The sequence below is a fragment of the Stegostoma tigrinum genome, chromosome 20, assembly GCF_030684315.1.
Source record: "Stegostoma tigrinum isolate sSteTig4 chromosome 20, sSteTig4.hap1, whole genome shotgun sequence".
NCBI classification, from domain to species: Eukaryota; Metazoa; Chordata; class Chondrichthyes; order Orectolobiformes; family Stegostomatidae; genus Stegostoma; species Stegostoma tigrinum.
Genome location: NC_081373.1, coordinates 26,565,227 through 26,588,777, shown reverse-complemented (window position 1 = coordinate 26,588,777; position 23,551 = coordinate 26,565,227). Strand labels below are relative to the sequence as shown.

General features: G+C 39.2%; 1 protein-coding gene across 3 annotated transcripts in view; it reads left to right on the top strand.

Annotated features, from left to right (window-relative positions):
• plpp4 (phospholipid phosphatase 4) overlaps window positions 1-23,551 on the top strand; it is a 250,252-nt gene that overhangs the window by 27,985 nt on the left and 198,716 nt on the right. The gene's annotated exons all lie outside the window — the stretch shown is intronic.

The window sequence follows — 23,551 nt, the reverse complement described above, 5'->3', positions numbered from 1 at the left end:
CACAATGGGTTTTGGACTGTGAAGGAATCGGGCTGTTGATGCTACAGCATGAAGATTTGAAAGCACCCTGCTTAAACTCCCTTATCAACTTGGAAGCTCAGAGAATAGAAAAAAAATCATTTTCAGTTTTACTGACTTTATCTGTGTGAACTGTAAAGGTGATCCTGATCACTATCTTCAGAAAACCAACCCAGAAACAATCAATACCAGTTAAACAACACATTGGCAAAATCTGATCAGTTTTGTTATTTTCTTCAATTTACCCCTTGTCTGCGTTTGTTTGCCTACATTTTCTGTGTGTGTGCATGGAGCTTAAAACAAATGATTTTTTTTGTTTCATAGCATAGACCAATTCAATTACATTGTTTAATTTTTGATCTGTGATTGTTACTATATTGTTAACGAATTGCTAAGTCTTTTGCTTAAAATACAAACCGGTGTCTGGAATTAGTTATTCACAGAGTTGGATTTGTAGAGTACATTACATGCTTCAGTACAATTGCAGAGAAGGTCAGAGAGCACAAAAATAGCTTCCCACATCTACACTGGCTTATCATAGCCTTGTTCCACCCATGTACAGAAATTCAGTGCAGGTACAAGCACATATCCATGAGGACTATCAATAAGGATTTTGTCAAGCTGTGTTCATGAAGCAGAGTCTCAGGCATCTGGGTAGGTCACCATACATGAGAGCCCACAATATGTCATGTACAATATGGCCCAGAGCTTTCTTTTGTGAGAGGACCATGGAGCTGAAGGAGCACAGTCCAAAATTGAAAGCATCAACATATACACAGGCAAAGAGGAAGCAGTTCCAGAAACATCAGTTTATTAGGCATTCGTTCAGATACATTTAGCTATTTGCCCAGCTATTTCTAAGAAATTGCCTTAAGCTATCTTCATCAAAACGCTCCCTGTGAGACTAATTTGCAGAAACCCTAGCTTCAGAGGTTTTGACTGCAGCATTGACTCCCTACAGCAGTGACTCTTTTTAGTTTCCAACTAGAAACCAGGCCAAGTGTAATGCTAATATCTTTCTGAGCTCCAGCATATGTGGATCCAGGCAAATAGTGAAACTGTTCCGTTTGGTTGCCACTGGGGTAATGACAGGAGTCCACTGGAACAATCATACAATTTTGAGAGAGATGCTCTTGCCACTTGATTCTCATGTTTAGCTGCAGTTATGTGACATTGAACCTATCCACTTGTATTAATGTTTTTGTGTGTGGAAGGAGTACATGTGTGACTCACTGTATTGACAACCCATTGAGATTCTTATCAATATATCACTGATCAGGTCCAATATGTAAATCAACTCTATCGAAAAGTGATGATTGAATGATATCGCCAATGCTTTTACGGCCATGGTCTTTCATGCCCAGATAGAACAAACACTTTTTAAGTATGAATCAAAGCCTTTATTATGTGCTGAAACTCATCTTTAGTAGTTTTAGGGATCAGAGAGAAGTTGAAATCATTGCTACCAACAATGGAGTGAGTAAGAATCAGGAGAACAGTGGGAATTTTTGGAACTGGAACGACTCATCTGGGAAGGAGGATGATGCCATGCAACATGGAATGAGGGTTTTGAATTTAAATTGTTGGGGAACTGGGAGCCAATGCAGGCCACTGGGGACAAAAGGGTAATAGAGTAGTAGAAGTTGATGTAAAATAGGCAAAATCTTTGGAAGAACTGGAGTCTACGGATACCAGACAGGAGATTTACAAGGGAATTGTTACACTAATCAGGTTAATAAGGATAAAGACACTGATGAGGGTTTGAGTAGCAGATAGAGTGAACTGGGGGTGAAAATGAACAATGAGATGGAAATAGACAGTCTTTGTGATAGTGTCAATAAGGAGCTCAGCTTTGAGAACGTACATAACTGAGGTTGTGAATAAGCAGTAGTTTGGAGGTAAATACGAAAGCATGGCGTTTGTGGTTTTGAGTTAAAATGCTCGTCCTGGTTTTTTCCAATATTTAATCGCTGAAATGTACTGTTTGCCCAAGAGTACACATTGGAATAGCATTCACTGAACGAAAGGAGTGTAGCTGGGTTGAGGATAGTAATAGAGGGGTATAGCAAGGTATTATCAGTGCACATGTGGAAGCTGACTCCATTTATTGGAGATAGCACTGCAAATGCAGATGAGGAAGAGGACAGAGCCAAGAATATGTCATTTGGGGAAGCTCTAGATTTTGAGGAAAGATGATGAGTCTCCTGTAACCATGCTGTGGTTTCGACCAGATAGGTAGAAATGGAGAAAGGAGAAGAAAATCTACCAAGTTGGACAACATCGGTGAGGTATTGGAGGAGAAGCACATGACCAACTGTATAGAAGGATACTAAATGTTCATGGAGAATAAAAACATTATCAGAAGTGAAAGTAGAAATAGACTTGATAGATGGAGTAGACAGCCAGAGACTTTTTCCTAGGGTGGAGGCAGATATTATGTGGGGGCATAGTTTTAAAGTGAGTGGAGGTAGATACAAGGGAGACAGAGTTAGGAGTGTGAAATGCTTTTCTGGAGAGGGTAGTGGAGTCGGCCTCATTAGGGGCATTTTAAGCAGCTATTAAATAGCCATATGGATGATAGTGTAAAGGTAGGGGTGGAGGTTAGATAGACCTTGGGATTTGGGTAAACGTTCGGCACAACGTTATGGGCCGAAGGTTCTGTACTGTTCTATGTTCTGTATTCTAGAATATTAGACCCTTAAGCCTGTTCAGCCATTAAATATGATCAAGGCTGATCCTTAGCCTCAATTTCATTTTCATGCCAACTCCCCTCATCCCTTGATTTCCTGATCAGTTGGGTTTTTTTTGCTTCGTGCTGTGTCACATTATGCTCCATCTGCCATCTTGTCACCCAATTGGTCAGTCTTTACCTCTCTGCAGAATTTTACCTCCTGCCCACAACTTGCATTCCCACCTAGTTTCAGATCATCAGCAAACTTCGATACATTATTCTCTGTCCTTTCATCTAAACCTAAGAATGATAACGTACCCTAACCATGGAATACTGTTTCTGACTTTGGTTAAGATTGTTTCAGTACAGTATTCAAAGAGATAAGCAGTAACATGATTGGAGATTCTAATATTGAGCTATTGGGGAGATTGGCATGGATCTCTAAGGAGAAAGCACATTTGAATTTTGAAGAGGAGGGAAGTTTACAGATGGAGCAATTTATCAGCACAAGGAGAATCAAAGCTGAGCCCTTTAAGAGAGGAGCAATTGCAGCTTCTCTGAAAGAGAAAGAGATGATAAGTTATTATTTACAATATCGGCCAGCATGGGGACCACTAAGGGAATTCATATGGTCAGCAGGTTAGTGGGACTGGAATTGAGGGAGCTGGAGAATGAATGAGATAAGCTTGTCAACAGAGGTAGAGTGGAGGGAAATTAGACATAGATCTATCCCAGCACTGTGGAAACAGATCTCTAATTTGCTGTCAGTATCAATCAGCCTGTCTGAAAATTAAATGCAGACAAAGTCTTTTCCCATCTGTATTAGAAATTCTGCTTTACCAGAGTTGTCAGAGGTCTCATTGCAGTTCCAAAATAAAATCACTTTTGAATCTCATTCCCATTCTATCCATTCTGCAGTATCCCATTTCCTTTCTTCATTGTATCATTATTAATGCTGCCTCTGCAGCCAAAATCACTGTTCACTTCTGCTAATACATTGAGGTTTATGAACACTTGCAGTAATATCTTCATCCCTACTATCTCATCCATTACCTCCAGCAGTCCTGCCACATTTCTGTTAGTGACAAAATTTGAAAGCAGTGTGCGCATTCGCAAGACAAGTATTAATCAGTACATTAGCACAATATCTCGAGGCACATTTCTCCCCTATACTCGGTGATATTTTCTGTAATGACTTTTCTTGATAGCTTTTGACAGTAGAGATAAATCTGAATGCTGCAGTCCACAGTAGCTGTCAGCCTTGGGTAATAATTTTGCAAGTGTTTGCAAGTTGGAACAGAAACCCTGCCTAGTTTTTGCACTAAGTTTTTACAATTGTCACTGTCATTTTGTTGGAGTACCAAAGACACATCTCTGATAGGATGAGTGGGGTCACAATTAATGATAGTTAGAGGAAGTCAAGAACAAATCTTGTTTTGAAGCACTACATGCAATGGTTCTTTCTGATATGTACATATTTACAATACTTTGTATTGTAAAGGATATTCAGTTGTTTAATGGTTTACAACAAGGATATACAACCCTTTCAGATCAACAGCTCATTCAAAATTCATCAGGCTAATGTACACTAATTAGCTGCTAAAGGAGCCAGAGCTATGTGTTAAGTAATGATTACAGCTATCTAGATTGACTATATTATGGATTTCATTGCTTACAATAAAACTAAAATCTGTGTAATTAAACCATACTACAGTGCATCAACTACATTCTATTGCTGATATAACTAGGTGTAGAGCTGGCTGAACACAGCAGGCCAAGCAGCATCAGAAGAGCAGGAAAGCTGATGTTTCTCGGCCCGAAATATCAGCTTTCCTGCTCCTCTGCTGCCTGGCCAGCTGTGTTCATCCAGCTGTACACCTAGTTATATCAGATTCTCTAGCATCTGCAATTCCTACTATCTCTGAAGGATTGTATTGCTGCTGACTTAAAGTTATCCTTCCAGTACAGTGTACTGGACAATGTGAGGCAAGATGGTGCATGGAGCAGCAACTCAAAACAATCCTGGTCACTCCCTCTGGGAAATGGAGCAGTTTGCCCACATTTTCAAAAGTACTTTACATGACACAGTAACACCTAATAGGTTTTCCTCATTACCCACCTGGTAGAAACACAGACCACATTGAACTCAACTTTTTTCTTCCAAACAGAAAGTGCTGGTGAAATTCAGCAGGTTGGGCAGCTTCTGGAGAGAGAGAAACAGAGTTAACTTTTCAAGTTCAGCAACTTGAAAATCGAATTTTCAAGTTTAAGATGGAATGGACCTCTGCCGGTACCATTTTAAATAAGACAAATGCAGGCAGACACAAATAGTCATCTGGTAGATGCTAGCCCTTGAAACTCCCTGGCTGATTTGGTCCCCCTGCTCCACTAAACTCCGAAATGAAATGCATCAAAAAATAATTGAAAGCTGTTGTAAACTTCATTTCCAGTGTAGTGCAGTTGCTCATCGAGCTCTCCAATTCTCTTGGAGAATTGTAAGTTTATCGGTTTTTCTAAACAGGGAGAAAATTCAGAAATCTGATGTGGAAAGGGACTTCTCTTAAGGTTAACTTGCAGGTTGAGTTGGTAGTAGGGAGGCAAATACAATACTTCTGAGGCTTTATAAGGCTCTGGTCAGACCACATTTAGAATATTGCGAGCAATTTTGGGCCCCATATCTCAGAAACAATGCACTGGCCCTGGTGCGGGTCCAGAGGAGGCTCACAACAGTGATCCCACGAATGAAATGCTTAGCTTATGAGCAATATTTGAGGACTTTGGGCCTATACTCGATGGTGTTTGTAAGTATGACAAGAGACCTAATTCAAACTTACAGAATACTGGATAGCGTGGACGTTGGAAAGATATTTCCATTAGCAGGAGGGATGAGGATCTGAGAACTACTTCAGCCAGAGAGTGGTGAATCTGTGGAATTCCCTGCCACAGAAAGCTATGGAGGCCAGGTTAATGAATATATTTAAGACACAGATAGCTAGGTTTTTGATTTGGTAAGGGGATCAAAGGTTACGGGGAGAAGGCAGGAGAATGGGATTAAGAAATGTTATCAGCCATGGTTGAATGGTGGAGAAGACTTGATGGGCTGAACGGCCTAATTTCTGCTCCTATGTCTGATGGTTTGAAGTATAGATGGTACACAATTGGCTCCTTCAACTTTTCCTCTGGCTCAGGCAGTGCCTGGACACTTGAAAGGACTAACTATAAGTGGCATGAATATTCCTCCAGTGTGGTAAGCACACTGCGTTTGGGTTGATCATCTTCAAGCCTCTGAAATTCCATCCTCTTCCCTGAAGGCTCTACATCCTTTCCCTTCACCACCTCTTCTTTTTCTATTATTGGAGCAATGGAATAGCTATCAAATTATCTACTTAACATCTGAATGTCAACCAAATTAAATGACCCATATGAAAACCCCAGACTATGAATGAGTGAGTAATGATTTAACTATTGCTGTAATGTAGATACAGTATAATTCAGTTGCTATGACTTATCCTGATTCAGCTGTTTGTTGGCGTGATGATTATGGCTCACTGGAATCAAATGGCTAAGGATGCCTCTGTGTTCAAGAAAATATTAGTGCAGTTTGATGTTGTTTTTGAATGGTTGCCATTGGCAGAAACTTTCCATTCTCATTGTTTCAATCCACCAGCTGACCAGCATTGGGGGCAGTGACTTTTGAACCAATGTAAGATCATGATTTCAGATACTACTCACTTATATTGAAACTCTTATCCTTTACCATGGTTCAGTAATCTGCAGCCAGATTGTGCTGATCCGACAAGTACATATTAAAACAGAAATTCTATCTCTAACTTTTTCCAGATGACACTTCCCCTCTGAGAGATCTCAAATTGGGGAACTCAGATGTAACTTTTAAAAACAATGGTGTTGAAATTGTAGATTTCTCTTTCGAACAGGACCTTGCTTGGAGCACCAGTCACTATAGACATCCACTTTCACTGTTTCTCCTTCACTGTAGCATATTAATAATATCAACTGGCTTCTAGTTCTTTGTGATATCGTCTCGAAAGATCCCACCCTCTGTTTTCACAAAGGAGACCCATTTCTGATACTTCATTAGAATCAAGCTCATTTTTTATCTGCTTAAAAGGTAATCGAAGAACCCAAAACAGTTATTTCACAATATTTCCAAAACTACAAATTGCAAAAGGAAAGCATAAAAATTCAAAGCACTGGTTTTGTTTATTTTTGTTTTTGAAAGTTAAAATCCTTTGATTTGTCATGTTGGGTTGCTCTACCATCTGCCTATGCTGCTCTAAAAGTAACATTCTTAATACAATAAACACTTTACAAAATCCAACTCATTCAGTGACAGAGCAATGGAGCTTGTTGCTGATTTCAAAGGAAGCTGCCTACAAACATCTATTGATCTAGTAAGCACGGATTCACATTTCCCAAGGTGTGTTTGAAACTGATGCCAAGTCTCCAGGCACCCAGCAAAAGTAGTGTCTTCAAGCAGGGCAAACAGCCAAACACATTGAAACATTCTCACAGGCAGCAAACCAGGTAGCAAAAACAACAGAATCATTTCACTTTTATTTGCTGCCCCTAATATTCAAACTAATGTAACAATGACATTGGGATAAAGCAGAGGCTAAAGTATCAAACAAACTTTTTATAAGTTAAAGTTTATTATTTATAATCTCAATGGAGAAATTTGATTTTCCACAAACATAAAATTACTTTTTCAAAACTATTGTGGTTTCTCAGTAGTAATAATGATTTCCGACCTCATTAAAAATCAAATTATAGCTTGTATGACAAGGTGCAGGGTTTGTTTGTTTTTTGAAATGTTTTTATGGTGTGACTAAAAGCATAAGAGTGGAATTCTCACCAGTTCAACAATTTTTAATTAATTGGACACTGGGCAGTCTTCAACATCAGTTATAAACCCTGGAAAAGTATAGAATCACTGACAGAAATTTAGTGTTTCGGTATTTAGTCGTGTATGTACAGACCCCAGAAGTTGCTGTCCATTTCTTATTCCTGATAATAGTAACTGCTGTATTTTCACCTCCTACCTCCTGTGACACTACCACAAGAGCTGGACCATTAAAACACAGTCATTAGTTACAGAAAGTAAAGTTAAAAACCATGTCAATAACTTGTGTGGCCCAGCTTCCTAAATCTAAAAATAATTGTGACCGTACATGTAATGGGAATATCCAAGTTCTGATAATAGCCCTCTGACCTTTATCTGGAGAGACTAACCGGTCGAGATTTTCAGAGAGTTAAAATAACCTGTAGCACATAACTATAGCCAGGGAATCTAGCGTATCTGGAGACACTGGACAAAGATTACAGAATCAGTTATACTGTAGGATTCAGTCACAAGAAATTAACATTCCAATTAAGATGTATACAGTTATCTAAATTGAATCATTACTATTGATCGAGTTTATATCATGCATAAAAAATGAGTGGAATTAACCTATCACTACAGAGGTATACCTATCTACTTTTAATATACTGGATGTGAGTTTGCTCACTGAGCTGGAAGGTTCGTTTTCAGACGTTTCGTCACCATTCGAGGTAACATCATCAGTGAGCCTCCGACGAAGCGCTGGTGTTATGTCCCGCTTTCTATTTATCTGGTTAGGTTTCCTTGGGTTGGTGATGTCATTTCCTGTTCTTTTTCTCAGGGGATGGTAGATCGGTTCCAAATCAACGTGTTTGTTGATGGAGTTCCGGTTGGAATGCCATGCTTCTAGGAATTCTCGTGCGTGTCTCTGTTTGACTTGTCCGAGGATGGATGTGTTGTCCCAATCAAAGTGGTGTCCTTCCTCATCTGTATGTAAGGATACGAGTGATAGTGGGTCATGTTGTTTTGTGGCTAGTTGATGTTCATGTATCCTGGTGGCTAGCTTTCTGCCTGACCAGGATACATGAACATGAACTAGCCACAAAATGACATGACCCACTATCACTAGTATCCTTACATACAGATGAGGAAGGACACCACTTTGATTGGGACAACACATCCATCCTCGGACAAGCCAAACAGAGACACGCACGAGAATTCCTAGAAGCATGGCATTCCAACCGGAACTCCATCAACAAACACATTGGCTCCAAATCAATCTACCATCCCCTGAGAACGAGAACAGGAAATGACATCACCAACCCAAGGAAACCTAACCAGATAAATAGAAAGCGGGACATAACACCAGCACTTCGTCGGAGGCTCACTGATGATGTTACTTAGAATGGTGACGAAACGTCTGAAAACGAACCTTCCAGCTCAGCGAGCAAACTCACATCCAGAATCTCAACCTGAGCTACAAATCTTCTCAAAACTCACTAACTTTTAATATACGGTTAGAGTGAACGCACGTACTAGTTATCAGGCCTGATTGCGCTATAGGCTACAATTTGTCCTTGTATAACAGTTCCTGTCTGACATGTTTATATCAGTCACCTTCACCTACCAGAGCCATTGAAACACCAAGGGCATCTTTCAAGGCTCGGAGGTTTTGACTGTGAGCACTACCTTCTTATTCTTTTGATGTCTTGCAAAAAAGTTAGCTCCTAGACAAATACTCCAAGGTATTGTTTAACTAATGGTGTTGTGAACATTGTGGGTTACTGCAGCCAAAAGTTAAAGCAGTATGCTAGTAAATATTGCTCTGCAAGTTATTTTATTAAATTATTATTTTAAACCCTTTCAGTACAAATTTCTGCTCCTCCATGCAGTTGGTCTTGCAGAGTGCTGCATGCAAGATCTTGGAATTGTTTTTAAATCTGAGAATTGGATTGGCAGAGTGGCCTAGGAATTTTTTCCTAGGGCAGGGGAGCCCAAAATTTGATGGCATAGGTTTAAGGTGAGAGGAGAAAGATCTAAAAAGGACCTGAGGGTTAACTTTTTCACACAAAGGGAGGTGTGCTTATGGAATGAGCTGCCAGAGGAAGTGGTGGAGGCGTGTAAAATTACAACATTTAAAAGGCATCTAGATGGGTATATGAATAGGAAGGGTTTAGGGGCACATGGACCAAATGCTGACAAATGCGACCAGTTCAGATTGGGATGTCTGGTCGATATTTAAACAACTTCTGCACCCTTTCCAATGCTTTCACATTTTTACCTTATTATACATTTTAAGTGTAATGCCCAGAAATTCTGGTTTTGGTCTCCAGTTGTTATTGTTCCTTTTAACCCATGAAATATAACTTCTCTCACACAGCTTTTATGCAACACTGTATAGAGCACCTTTTGGAAGTTAAGATGGCACAGTGCTTAGCACTGCAGCCTCACAGGGCCAGCCACCTGGGTTTGATTCCAGCCTTGGTTACCTTTGAACTGTGGGTGGAAACCAGAGCACCCAGCGGAAACCCATACTTACACAGGGAGAATGTGCGTGGAGAATGCATCTTTGATGCTGGAAGTGGACTCTGGGTGTTGAGTGATTTGTTTGGTCATGCCATATCAACAGTCCCCCAGTGAAAATTGGATTGTCCTCACAAAGAAAGTGTACTTTATCTCCAGGTCAAATCTTTGCGAAAACAAGATTTTGTTTGTAAACTCAAAAAATCAGCATTGATTGGAGAAAGCAATCAAATGTTTCGACAAAGGGGGAACAGCTTTAAATTGAGGGGTGAAAGATATAGGACAGATGTCAGAGGTAGTTTCTTTACTCAGAGAGTAGCAAGGGAATGGAACGCTTTGCCTGCAACGGTAGTAGATTTGCGAACTTTGGGTACATTTAAGTTGTCATTGGATAAGCATATGGATGTACATGGAATAGTGTAGGTTAGATGGGTTTGAGATCGGTATTACAGGTCAGCACAACATAGAGGCCGAAGGGCCTGTACTGTGCTGTAATGTTCTATGTTCTATGTATGATATGGACGAGTTGGACCAAAGGGTCTATTTCAATTCTGTATGACTCAATGACTCTAGTTCTTGCAATGGCTTAGATTGGCATGTTAAAATGCTAACAGCCTCTACTGGGGCTGCCAAATATACATGAGTTGGCATTAGTTACTTGGTGTTGTTTTGTACATGCAAATGTCATTATACCTCTTGTACTTTCACAGCTGAAAAGGTTCCTTCATCTCCTCCCACTGCTCAGGATCTCACTCACCCATTCCTGGCAGTTTGAGATTCCTGCCAACAGACATAGATGCTGTCTCTCCTGCCTGGCCACTGTATTTTATCTCTCCCATCTGTTGAACAATTTTAGATTTTGGTACTGTCTTGATTCAGGTTTCACAAAAGGAAAGCAGTTCACATGTTGGATCTCCCTTGCCAAAACTATGGAAGCCAAGTGGTTTTCAGCTGCATTCTTAAATGGTGCCCTAAATTACAGAAATGCATTTGGCGACATCCGCATTTTCATCAGTCATGGATGCCACATTGGGTTCACTAGATCCCATAAACGGTTGTACTTTTTCGAGTTGAGCTACATCTACTTTTATAATACAGTCCCAGAGCTGTAACTATAATGTTTCCTTTTCGTCTTGAATAATTTACCTATCCTTTGCCTGTTTTTTGCAGTCTTTGAAGGCAGACTGTGCCACCATTTGGTGAGTCAAGGTTTCATAGAACACCGGGCATCTCTTTCAGTAAGGTGAACATACAGAAAGCAGTTATTATCAAACTAATTTAGTGTAGAAGTACAATTGATGTTCTACAAACTAAAACACCCAGTGCTAGCTTTCAAGCTCAATGACCATATTGTTTCAATTTCAGTTTTCTATTCACAGCCAGATTAGAGTATCAACTTTAGAACAAAATGGACATGAGATATTGTCTGTTACCAACAAGATGCCAGATTCTGCATTGTTTAGTCTCTGAGGAAAACTCTTCAAAAAACTTTTTGTACCGAATATGGTTGAAAATATGACACCATAATTAGTTTCACTGTTTCATAATTTCATAATTCTTTTCATGCTGTGATCATCCACTTGCTCTAAATTGCCCGTAGAAATACTCAGTAATATGATTATGGTGAATACAGTTCTCTTGCTACAAGATCTTATCAATATTTCTGTTTTGTTCATTTTGTAAGTTCGTTTATTTTTCAAATTTAGCATCCTCTCAAGATTTTCAATAGTGATTTAAAGAGTTTAAAATGGAACCAGTTCGTAATTCAGATGAAATCAATAGTCAACAAAGTAATTTAGATAAGTTAGCAAGGTAGATTCCAGTTAATATGAAAGATGCATTTTGTTGTGGGAAATTCCATGCATATTTATACCATTCAAGTTTATTATTAAAAGGTGTCAGATTAAGACAGCGAGTTGCTAGTATTTGTCTCCCATTACAGGCAAACAAATTATTGTGACGCAGTCATAGGAAAAATAAAAGTATTTTTATATGTGCATAACTGAAAAGAAACACATATAACACATGTAAAGGCCTTTGTGTATCTGCGTTTGGAGGATTGTACATTGTGATTTTTGCAAATAATGACATTTTAGAGAAAGAAAAGGATGGAATGAAGATGATCAATGATCAATTCTGAGCTTACAGTCGAAAGACTTAGGGTTATTTAATTTGTAGAAATGCCTGTGATTGAGCATATAACTGAGGGTTGTGAAATGATGCCAGCACAACAGTGTGAATTGATACATTTTTGTAGCAAGGATGATGAAAGGCAATATAAAATAATAGTACAATTCACAACAAGGACATGGAGGGTGTATGTGCATAAATCATTGAATAGGGTAGGAGATGTTGACAAAGCAATTAATGAGGCATACGAATCCTGGAGTTTTCTGAATACAGGCATAGAATACAAAAAGAAGGAAGTTTTGATTAAGCTTTATGAAACTGGAGAGTGGTGTCCAATTCTGGGCACTGCACTTTAAAGGGGATGCGATTGCTTTAGGTAGTGCAGGAAAGATTAATGAGTGATGGATTACCAAGCTGAGGGACTTCAATTAAATGGACAGATTGGAGCTAGTCTCCTTGGAGAAGAGAAAGTTGGAAGACTTTCATCCAAGTATAGTAGAATGATTAAGAACAAGAGGAGGGCTGGTGATGATGACTGAAAATAATGGTGACTTGAAGGTTTTTTTCAAAATTCAGTGAGGGTAAGGAACTCAAAATTGTCTGAGTAAGGTGGAGGCGGAAACAATCTTAGCTTTTAAAGTAGAATGAATAAATATCTGGAGGAGAGAACATTTTCATGGGGGCTATAAGAAAAAAGATGGGAGTGGAACCAGTTTAATTAGTCTTACTGAGAGCCAGCATGGACAAAATTGGACAAATCGCATCCTATGCTTTCAAGATTCTGCGATTCTGTTCTACAGAGTCAGCTAGTCAGTCCATCACTTTTCGGTGTCCGTAACAGTCCTCATTGTTTGCCAAACCTCTTGCTTTGTACCATCAGCAACTTTCAAGGTTAATTCCCTATATTCCAGTTCAGTCCGTCCTTGAGTCCTGAACAAAGACTGGCACTAACACTGACCTGGCTATATCCTCACTCACTCCTTCTCTGATCAATCCTAAAATGTCGAACACAGTCTTTTTGCAAGATTTCTATCCATTCTGTTGCACTGTTTCTTATCCTGTACATCTAATTTTTTTTGTTTGGAGAAAATGAAACCTCTTGTGGGACCTGCATTTTTCTGAAAACTCACGCAATAAAGAAGTGTTGCTGTTTGATTTTTCCATTCAGGTTTAAAACTGGCATTGTGAACCAGCTGCCTAATGTAGCTATGGAAAGCAGTAATAATCTGTTTTACATCTAGGAAGCAAATTGAAAGCCTACTTTCCCATCCACTCATTCTTTGTAATTTGGTAAATAGTTGCTCCTCAAAAAAACCCTTCAATTTGTCAGATAACTGCATGACTTATCTTAAAAAAAATGTACAATGAGCCACGATTCATTCACATATTTCCAAATCTTAAATAATACCCACTGGTTATCCAAAGAACATACTAATTATCCTTCAAAGTTCAAACGATTTAAAACCAAATTAGTTGAACAATAGTATTATGTTTGTAGACTCATTTCAAAATGCAATCAAAACTAAGGATTTTGATAATGAATACTTTGTATAATGAGCACTTTGGCCATAATTTCAAACAATAGATGACATGCAGTTTGAGAGATTTAGTATTATGGATGTAATTTGTAATTATTTGTGGCATTGCTACAGAACTTGCTAGTTAACACCCACTTAATATTTTTCCTGTATGATTGAAGTTCAATATAAGCACATTACTGTATGATTTAAATATGCACTGAGTCACTCTACCTAGCATTTTACAAATAGCATTTCCGCCCTGTGTTACTATAACAACAGTACTCTAGTCCATATAATGTAATAGGAAATTGCATTGACAGATCATTAGACATGTAAGTATCCTCCACCCTAGCTATTCTCTACAATTCAGACAGTTTTTATGAAGAAAAGGTATTAAAAAATAATTTGAAATTACCTAAAACCACAATAGGAACAGAAAACAAGCCACACTGACTACATAACAAACTTAAATAAGGTCACATTTTGCTGGATCTGCACAAATCCAATGATACACTAAAATTGATGCTGGCTTTTATCTATCTTGACCATCAGTACTTTCAACAAAATTTCTTCCAATCACTGCCGCACTGTTGCAAACAACAATCAGCAAATGCAGAAATTATCTTTTGCTTCACCACTAATTTTCATTACTGAAAAAGGACTTAAATTTTTGAAGCAATCATTGCACATTAGTAGCGGCAATTCTGGAAGCATTTATATATTGTCTAGCCATTTTTTACTGTAAACATTTTAAAATCTAGATATTATACTACAGGTGTCTGTATAAAAAAGCAACATCACTATAAAACTGTATGACTAGGATTCTGCTCTCTTTCAATTTTAGCTTAATCCAAGCCTGCAGAGCATCAGTGTCAATGCAAGAAACTAAGATGAGCAGTTCTTTTGACTGGAGTTAAGTCAACCTCCTACAGAGGGTTTGGTCAGGGCTTTTGCTGCATTAGCACATTAGATCAAAGAACCTCAAACTTTGTTTAAAGGCTGCTGCAAAGCATGTGGAGCTCTGTTTTCTTGCTCTTTTATGTAAAATTGACGTTATGGCCATGTTGAGCCTGTTATTTAGACTCCAGTTTCTTAGAAGCTCTATTCCATGATACCATTGTACACAGTTCAGTCTGATTCTCATGATAATCTGTTCAAATAAAACATCGATATGCTCCACTGTTTTTCCGTGATCTGTTGTTATTGGTGCAGCTGAAAAACATCATATTCACATGATATGAAAATATGATGCATTGACCACCTGGTTGTGCACAACTCATTTATGAGTGTGAGGCACCACTGGTGACTCATGGTATCTGCCACCTCTGCCAGTGTATGGCAAAGAGTAAAGGTTGTTTTGATCTGTTGCAACCAATCCTCCTCTGTCTACGGTCTGTCCAACTGTCACTGGTGAGTCTAAACAGAAGAGGAAATTGTCTTTGTCTTTGTTAACTAGGTGCTTTATTGCATGATAGTAATAAATTCAACTTATATTTTTACTCAGGCATAATTACTAAGGACTCTCAGGTGTGGTAGAGAAAACGCATGCTCCCTATGAAGCCTAATGTCGTCACAATGTCTCTACACACAATTATCAGATAACGCAGAACTCAATATAAAATGTATGTTAGCTACTCCAGAACCATTATCTTGCCCAGCAAAGTGGCTAATATGTAACAAATGAAGTTTTTGTCTCCCTAAGCATCACCACACGATGATATCTCAATACAAAATTTGTCTTATTGGTCCACGATTTATATTTGGTACAGTTTAGCAAAGGGAAAAACAAATGGTACTGCTTGTCATTACATTCTACATTTTTAAATAAAACGTTGTTACAGTTTCTAACTGATTTTGTTTCTGTTATCTTGTCATTCCTGAATATTTCAGAATGGAAGTAGAAATTAGCCAAGCAGCTTTGGTATTTGCACATGTCACACAATATGCTGTGTATCCATTGTTTTAAATTGCTGCCATTCATAACATACCTCCAAAGGATGTGATTCAATAATCCCACGAGTTTTTGTCAGCCTGAGAAACAGTAGTAGAAGTCAGATGTACTAGACTGAGCTCCCAGTGAATGTATTTGAAAATAAGATCACGCAGGCTAAAAATCCATGTTGTTCCACCAGTCTTTGTGTATGTTTGGTATGTTCATGTGGAGGAAGAATGCAACAATGTGAACCTTTTTGCATAATGTAGTAAGAATAGATCTTTGATAGAAGTCTCTTAAATCCCTTTCAGTGAATACATACCCATTTTGACAGGTTAGGCTTGGAGGGCCGAAGGGCCTGTTTCTTTGTTTCTTTCTTATAACCGACGTATACAGCTTATCTTTTAATTGTTTCTAATTCAGCTGCTTTTCTTTGCTCTATGTCGTCTGGATTTCATTTACAGTCATTTTTTTTATCCAAAGCTCCATTCTTTCTTATTCCTCAAGAGAAATTCCAGTTTGTTCACCTTCACATTTACACATATTCAACTCTGTTTTTACACAACCGCTGTTATTTAGATAAAAGGCAATTATTTTTACATAGGTGACAGATAGATACACTTTCATAATGACTCTTGGCCATTTAGAGCTTTCTGCATGTAAATATCCTTTATAATAGTTATTATCCTATTATAATATATACTCACTGGAGCCTGAGAGAACACATTGACAATCCCTCATGCTGAGCCTGTTTATTAATTTGACTATATTTGTAATTGATACCATTTATTAAGTTTCTCAATTGGTTGTTCTGAAATTTGATTTTAAGTTCAGAATCAAAATAGAATAAAAACTAATGTCGGAAATATTTAAATAACCAGAAATGCAACATTTTTAAGCATAGTAAGAATCAGAACAATGAGTAGTAGATTTTAGCAGTGCATTGCTGCGCTTGCCCTTTTGGTTGGGTTTAGCACAGTGTCTTTTTAAAATATTTAAGAGCTTCAATGAGTAGCCAAAGGAAGACGATGGAAGAACATCTGACTTATCAGTGAAGTATACATTGGATTGACCAAATATGAACCATGTATGGGATGACACAGCCTTTTAACATTTGAGAATAGAGCAGTCAGAAGTCACACAACACCACGCTATAATCCAATAGGTTGATTTGAAATCACACAAGCTTTTGGAGCACTGTCCCTTTGTCAGGTGCAGTGAGAGATCGGAGCACACAGACCCAGCAGTTATCGGCAGAGAGATCAAGTGATCATAGAACTGGTGCAAGAGGAGTGTCAGATAAAAAGTCTCAGCAGGCGACCAGGACTGTTAGACAGTGTGTGAAATATCAACAGCTGAATAACCAGTAAAGTGATGACCTATAATCTGAGGCAGAGAGATAATTACAAACAATTAAAAATAAGATGCTGCTGGAGACAAACTAAATGACTGGAAATGCATGCCAAATTCAAAACTGTACAAACTAATTAAGGTAGCGAAAATGTAACAGTTTATCAAGGTGATGCTATCAAAACAGGACAGAAAGGAAGATTTTTACTGATGCAGAACAATATGGAGGGCTCACCTGTAGCACAACATGACCCCAAGATCACAGTTGAGGACGTCTTCATGGGTAGGGAGCTTGGCTGTTTCCGCTCAGCAATTCTATGTTGTTGTTTGTCTTGAAATCGTGCCAGGGTTGTGCAGTGTTGTGGTTGATTGTTTTGAAGGCTGGTTAGAGTGCTGCATACAATAGTCTAAGGTTTGGTGGATGTTTGAAGGTGAGAAGTGGAGGTGTAGGGAAAATCTGTGAAGGCTGCGAAGACTATGGCGTAATTTCTCTGCTTCAGGAAGTACTGGGTGATTCAAGGTACTCCTATTGGTCGTATCCTCTGCCTGCCTTCCGAGAAGGTTGTTGCAGTTTTTCACCGTGGCAGTTTGGAACTAGTGATCAATGATTTGAGTATCAAACCCCCTTCTTATGAGGGTGTCCTTCATCAGCCACCTTCACAAGGTAGCGCAGAATGTCACCCAAGCACAATGCAACACCATCCTTGCTCCCTAGACCAATTGCAACACTGTCATCAAACCAACAGACAAACGAGGAGCTATCATCATACGAGTAGAACAGACTACTGCAAAAAAGTATACAGGCAACTACCTGTCAATCCAACCAAAGAACACACCCATCAACTCAACAGACTTTTGATTCAGACCTTCAGAGTATCCTACGCGCGCACACACCCTGCATACTCCTTGTGTAGGAGATGTCTACTGCCTTTTGAAGATGCACAAAGCCAACACACCTGGACATCCCATCTTATCAGTCAGTGGGGACCCTGTGAGAGAGCTTCTCTGGCTATGTTGAGGGCATCTTGAAACCCCTCATACAAGGAACCCCCCAGCTTCTGCCACAATGCTACAGATTTCTTACAGAAACTCAGCACCCATGGACCAGTTGAACCAGGCACATTCCTTGTCACAAGAGATGTTTCAACACCAGCATCCCCCATGACAACATCATCACTGCAACAGCCTCAGTCCTCAATGCCGCTAACTGCCAAATTCCAGATGCCATCCTAAAATGCATACATTTCATCTTCGAGCACAACGCCCTCACCTTCAACTACCAGTTCTTCATCCAGATGCATGGAACAGCCGTGGGGACCTAATCTGCACCCCCATATGCCAACACTTTCATGTACAAGTGTCAGCAAGGCATCTTTGCTGCACAGGTCCTTCAACTAATACCAGCTACTTTGACATTTTTCTTCCCTTACACTCGTGGTGAGGAATCACAGAAACAACTTCATAGCGACATCAACACGTTTTATCCCACCATCAGACATACCATGGACTGCTCATTAAAATCAGTCTCATTCTTGGACATGCATTTCCACCAAGGATGGACACCTCAGTACCTCATTCTACCGCAAGCCCATGGATAACCTCACGATGCTGCTCTTCTACAGCTTCCACCCATTTAACATATTAAAGAAGCCATCCTCTAACCTGCTCATACACAGGAACTGCTTGGATAAGGAGGAGCATGATGGACAAATGAAGATCTTGAAGGACGCTCTCGTAAGAATAGGATATGATGCTTAACTCCTCAATCACCAATTCTGACATTTCACAGCAAAAAACCGTAATGACATCCTCAGGCAATGGACACAGGATACAATTAGTAGAGTGCCCTTAGTTGTCCAGTGCTTCTCTGGGACAGAGAAATTATGCCATGTTCTTTGCAGCCTTCAACATCATCGATGCGATCTTCCCACTTTTTGTCTTCAAATAACTGGCAAACTATAAACGGACCATTGTTTGCAGCACACAACCCTGTCATGGCAACCTCTGCAAGACATGTTAAATCATCGACATGGATACTATCACCACATGTGGGAACACCACCCACCACGCACATGGCAGATACTCATGTGACTGGGCCAAAGCTGCCTATTTCATATGCTGCTGGTAAGGATGCCCTGAGGCATGGTATATTGGCAAAATTATGCAGATGCTATGACAATAGATGAATGGACACTACATAACAATTGCCAGACTGGAATATTCCCTCATAGTTGGGGTGCACTTCAGCAGTCAAGGGCATTCAGCCTCCAATCTTTGGATAAGCGTCCTTCAAGGCAAACTTAGAGAAACACAATGATGCAGAATCGCTCAGTAGAGACTGATAGCCAAGTTTCATACCCATGAAGATGGCCCATGTGAGCCCACCACACTGCTCTGTATCTGTAAAAGCCTTCCTTACTTCCTGTTTTACAGCATCACCTTGATACATTATTTTGTTCTCACTACCTTAATTTGTTAGTACAGTTTAGAATTCCCATACCTCCCAGAGGCAAAACCACGATCCTGATCCCTTACACTCTGCAAAATTCCATCAGCATTATTTGCCTCACTCCTTGCAATGCGGCATGCGATTCCAGCCATTTAGTTTGTCTCCAGCACCACCTTATTTTTAATTTTTTGTAATTATCTCTCAGCCTCACTTAATCAGATTACAGGCCATCCTTTTGCTGGTTATTGAGCTGTTGACACTTTACTCACTCCTGGTCATCTGCAGACACATCATCAGACACTTCACTTACATCAGTTGTAAGATCATTTGATCTCTCTGCCCTTGATCTCTCTGCCGATAAACACTGTGTCTGTATACTTTCTGTCTCTCACTGCATCTGACAAAGGCGCTGCATTCTGAAAACTTGTTGCGATTTCACATAAGTCTATTGGGCTTTAGCCTGGTGTCGTGTGAATTCTGATTTTTGTCCACAGTCCAACACCGGTGCCTCCACATTAAGAATAGAGCAGTGTCACAAAATGAAGGACCTCTTCAAGGCCATTGGATTGTGCAGTGGCTATGGGGTAGCTTTGTTTTATATTGGGTTGTTCAGGTCTGACATTGTTTATGTGAGACTGAGGTTCCCGTAAAGCCCCAACAATAAATTTTTGATTGTTAAAATCATTGGCATCTGCGTAATCAAAAAGTCTATACCAACACAAATGAAACATCATTCTGACCATTGTAACAATGGCTCCTGTCTTTGAGAAAGCAGGCGTAACAGCTAGAAGTTCAATCACACCCAGCAGCAGTGAACAAAGCATACCATATGAAAGTTAGTTTTTATCCCAAGCAACAAATTATTTGTGCTCCAGCTAACACTAACCGTACGATAACTTTTGTGGTTTTTCCAGAAGGGGGACCAAATATTTGGCATCTCTGACACCCAATTAAAGACAGACAGTCAGAACCTCTTAAAGGGATTGCATTCAGGCAACAGAAAACAAGGAAACGGAGCTATACATTAAAGCAACAGCAGCAAGTACTGAGAGGTCACCAGGTAATTGAAGGGAGGACAAAGATTCCCTTACTGTCCTCATCCATTGCTAACGACAGCCCCACCCATACCTCCCAGAAGAGAAACCACAATCCTGTTCCTTTACGCTCTGCAAAATTCCACCAGCATTATTTGCCTCATTTCTTGCTATTCTTTCACCCACCTCCTTTCATTCTTATTGCAGCCACTTTACACTTAATGTCACCTCATTCTCAGATTTACACACTCACTACAATTGCAACTCTCAGTTCCCCACTCTTACAGCTATTCTACTGACCTTGTCCTGAAAACACTGCATTGATGAACTGCAAGTTCTTTTATGAGCCTTGTTTTCCTCTCTCTATCTCACTTGTCCTTAACATTAAACCTTGCTCCTCTCCTTCATTTAAGACATGCCGATGTCTAAAGTGTATCAGCCACTTCAGTAAGAGTTATCCTGCCTACTTGATAAAGCAACATCAATGTATCTCCCTCTCACAAGCACCAGTTCTGAAACAACAACCACAGTCTAATCAAGATTAGGTGGTGAACTACTGGGGACAAAGGAGTTGAAGCCAAGACAGGAAGTTGCAATGCCCCCAGTGCCATTTTTCATGTGAGGTCTGCTGCAGAGAGCTCAGATGCACTAACCTATCTTCTTTCAAAACTACTATTGTAGAGGAATAGGGACAGAGAATGTGAATGGAATTGACTAGACTAGGTAAACATGGGCTAACACCACCTCTTGCTCCTTTTGGGAGCATAATAGCTTTGCATTGGTTTCAAAATGTTCATATGAATGTACAAAAATAGCCTATAGGAATATAATGCCTTCATATTCATAAATGAAATGTTAATAATCTGGAAAGACAGAGACAGTCTGTAACAATGGAAGCCATTACTTTGCTTGTGTGACCTGGGGAACATGCCTGTGCAGACACTGATTGGATGAACTGGTATTGGTTAAAATTTAAACCAGGCCACTCCCGGCATCAAGAAACTTTACATGTAAAAATTGTGATTCCCATTCAATGTCAAGTATAGTATGAAGACAAATTGGAAAAGGAATGCAGTATCTTTTTATATAATGAAAATTGTGGCCGTTAATGATTTTATATGAAGAGGAACGTGATACCATGTAAAACAGAAGCATACAGATTTTCAAATTTACCCAGGTGCAAGAACAGTATTGATAGTCACTAGTTCACTGCGGAACAATGTGATATTCAGTTCCATTCACATCATTGCGTCTAAAAAAAGGCAGTGAGTTGAATACATCAATGTTCTAAAATGTAGGTACATGTCCGATGAAGGTTACAAAATTGCATTGCTCTTACTTGAAAGAGTAAGTTGAAAAGTTAACTGTTATTTCAGAGTGAAAGTCAATTTTAAAAAAAACCTACAGATTATCTGGCACTTTTTAAAGGAGGCACAAAATGCTTCTTGAAACACTAAAGAAAACTAAGCAGATCTCAATAGTTTAGGTAAAAGCTAACAACTTATTACCCTAACTTTTGCCAATGACATGTTCATGGTCCCTACAACACACAGCCATTACACCCTCTTGGCAGTCTATCCTATGCAAACACCTTTCCATTAAAAAGTAAAAAAAATGTAATTGGCAATATCAGCACCTAATGTAAATGGAAGAGCTAAAACAATGAAATTGATAAATTTATTCTTGCCAGAATGGATGAGAATATTTTCATTGTCTGAATTTATTGACCTAGTTAGCCAAAGTAGGCATTTTGTTCAAACAAAAATTATTTTCTTTCCCATTAGAAGTCTTCAGCAAAATTTAAATGCACCTGCCTTCCATCATTAATAATGCCAGTTATTTCACTTTGCAGCACTTGTAATTTTATCAGAAATCATATCAGCAACTCATCTGAACAATTGTGCCTCCATCTGGGTTTGAAAACTGACCCAGAAGTAATTATTGATCATTGGATATGTCCGCTTCTAGTGAAGAAATTACTACCTTTTTATGGAAGGTGACCTGTATAAAATATCATTCCTTCCACCTTCCAGAATAAGTGAATTCAAGTAAAGCAAACTCATTGGTTTTAAATCTGCAACTGTGATTGAATTTTATTGGTACTTGCTTGCTTTTTTTTAATGCTTCATTGAGGAAACGTAACTGCCCATGAAAGAGCTTTGGAACGCACAAAGTGAATTTGAATAAGCACATTAGCGGTTTGTGGCAGTGGCTGTTTTTATTTACTAAGAATATTTTTGTATGACATCCGAGATAAGCTCAAAAATCTGTTTCTGATCATTTGCAGTAGATAGTAGTGGCTAAGGGAGATAAGCCACTGGGCGAAATAGATACAACACTGCATAGTATGGAATACCATTAAGTTTTCTAATTCTTCCGTTCAATTTCCATGAAACTGACAATATAATTTTTGATGTAGTTGGCTGTCTGTTTAAATTCTAAGGCCCTGCATTTGACAAAGGACAGATTATATGTCCCTCTGTCTGTCTATGGTGGAGTGAAAGCTTTATTTTAGGATTATATATAATTTTGAAACGGTAGCTTTTCATTGCAATAGCATGGCTAACTTCAACTATGTGAATCCCCTCTATTTGTATGACTGACTGGAAAGTGAAGCACTGAAGTGTACTGGATAATGCATTCTTCTGTTGCTTGACATCTGACTTGTTGAAAGCTTGCTCCCTTTTTGTCATGATCTTGTTGATCAGCACTGAACACACTGTCTGTAGAGAAAGCAATTATTTCTAAAGGTGTAAGTACTTGGAATGAACCATTTGCTAAAAGGTACTTGGCTGGATTTTACAATCAGTGGCACCATTTGTTAGACGTGTACTTTTATGTAGCCTTTTGTATCGTAGATGTCTGTCCGCCAACTGTCAAAAATACAGCAAGCGAGAAGGGGTTGCTTCACTGCATGTGATTTGCAAATGGAATTGACCTTCTAATGAAGGGAAGGTCATTGACAAAGCTATTTAAAGATGGTTTAGTCTTGGACACCACCCCGAGGAGCTCTTGCAATGATATGCTGGAGCAGAGGTAATTGACTCCCAAAAGTAAGAACTTAAGAGCAGAACTGACCATGT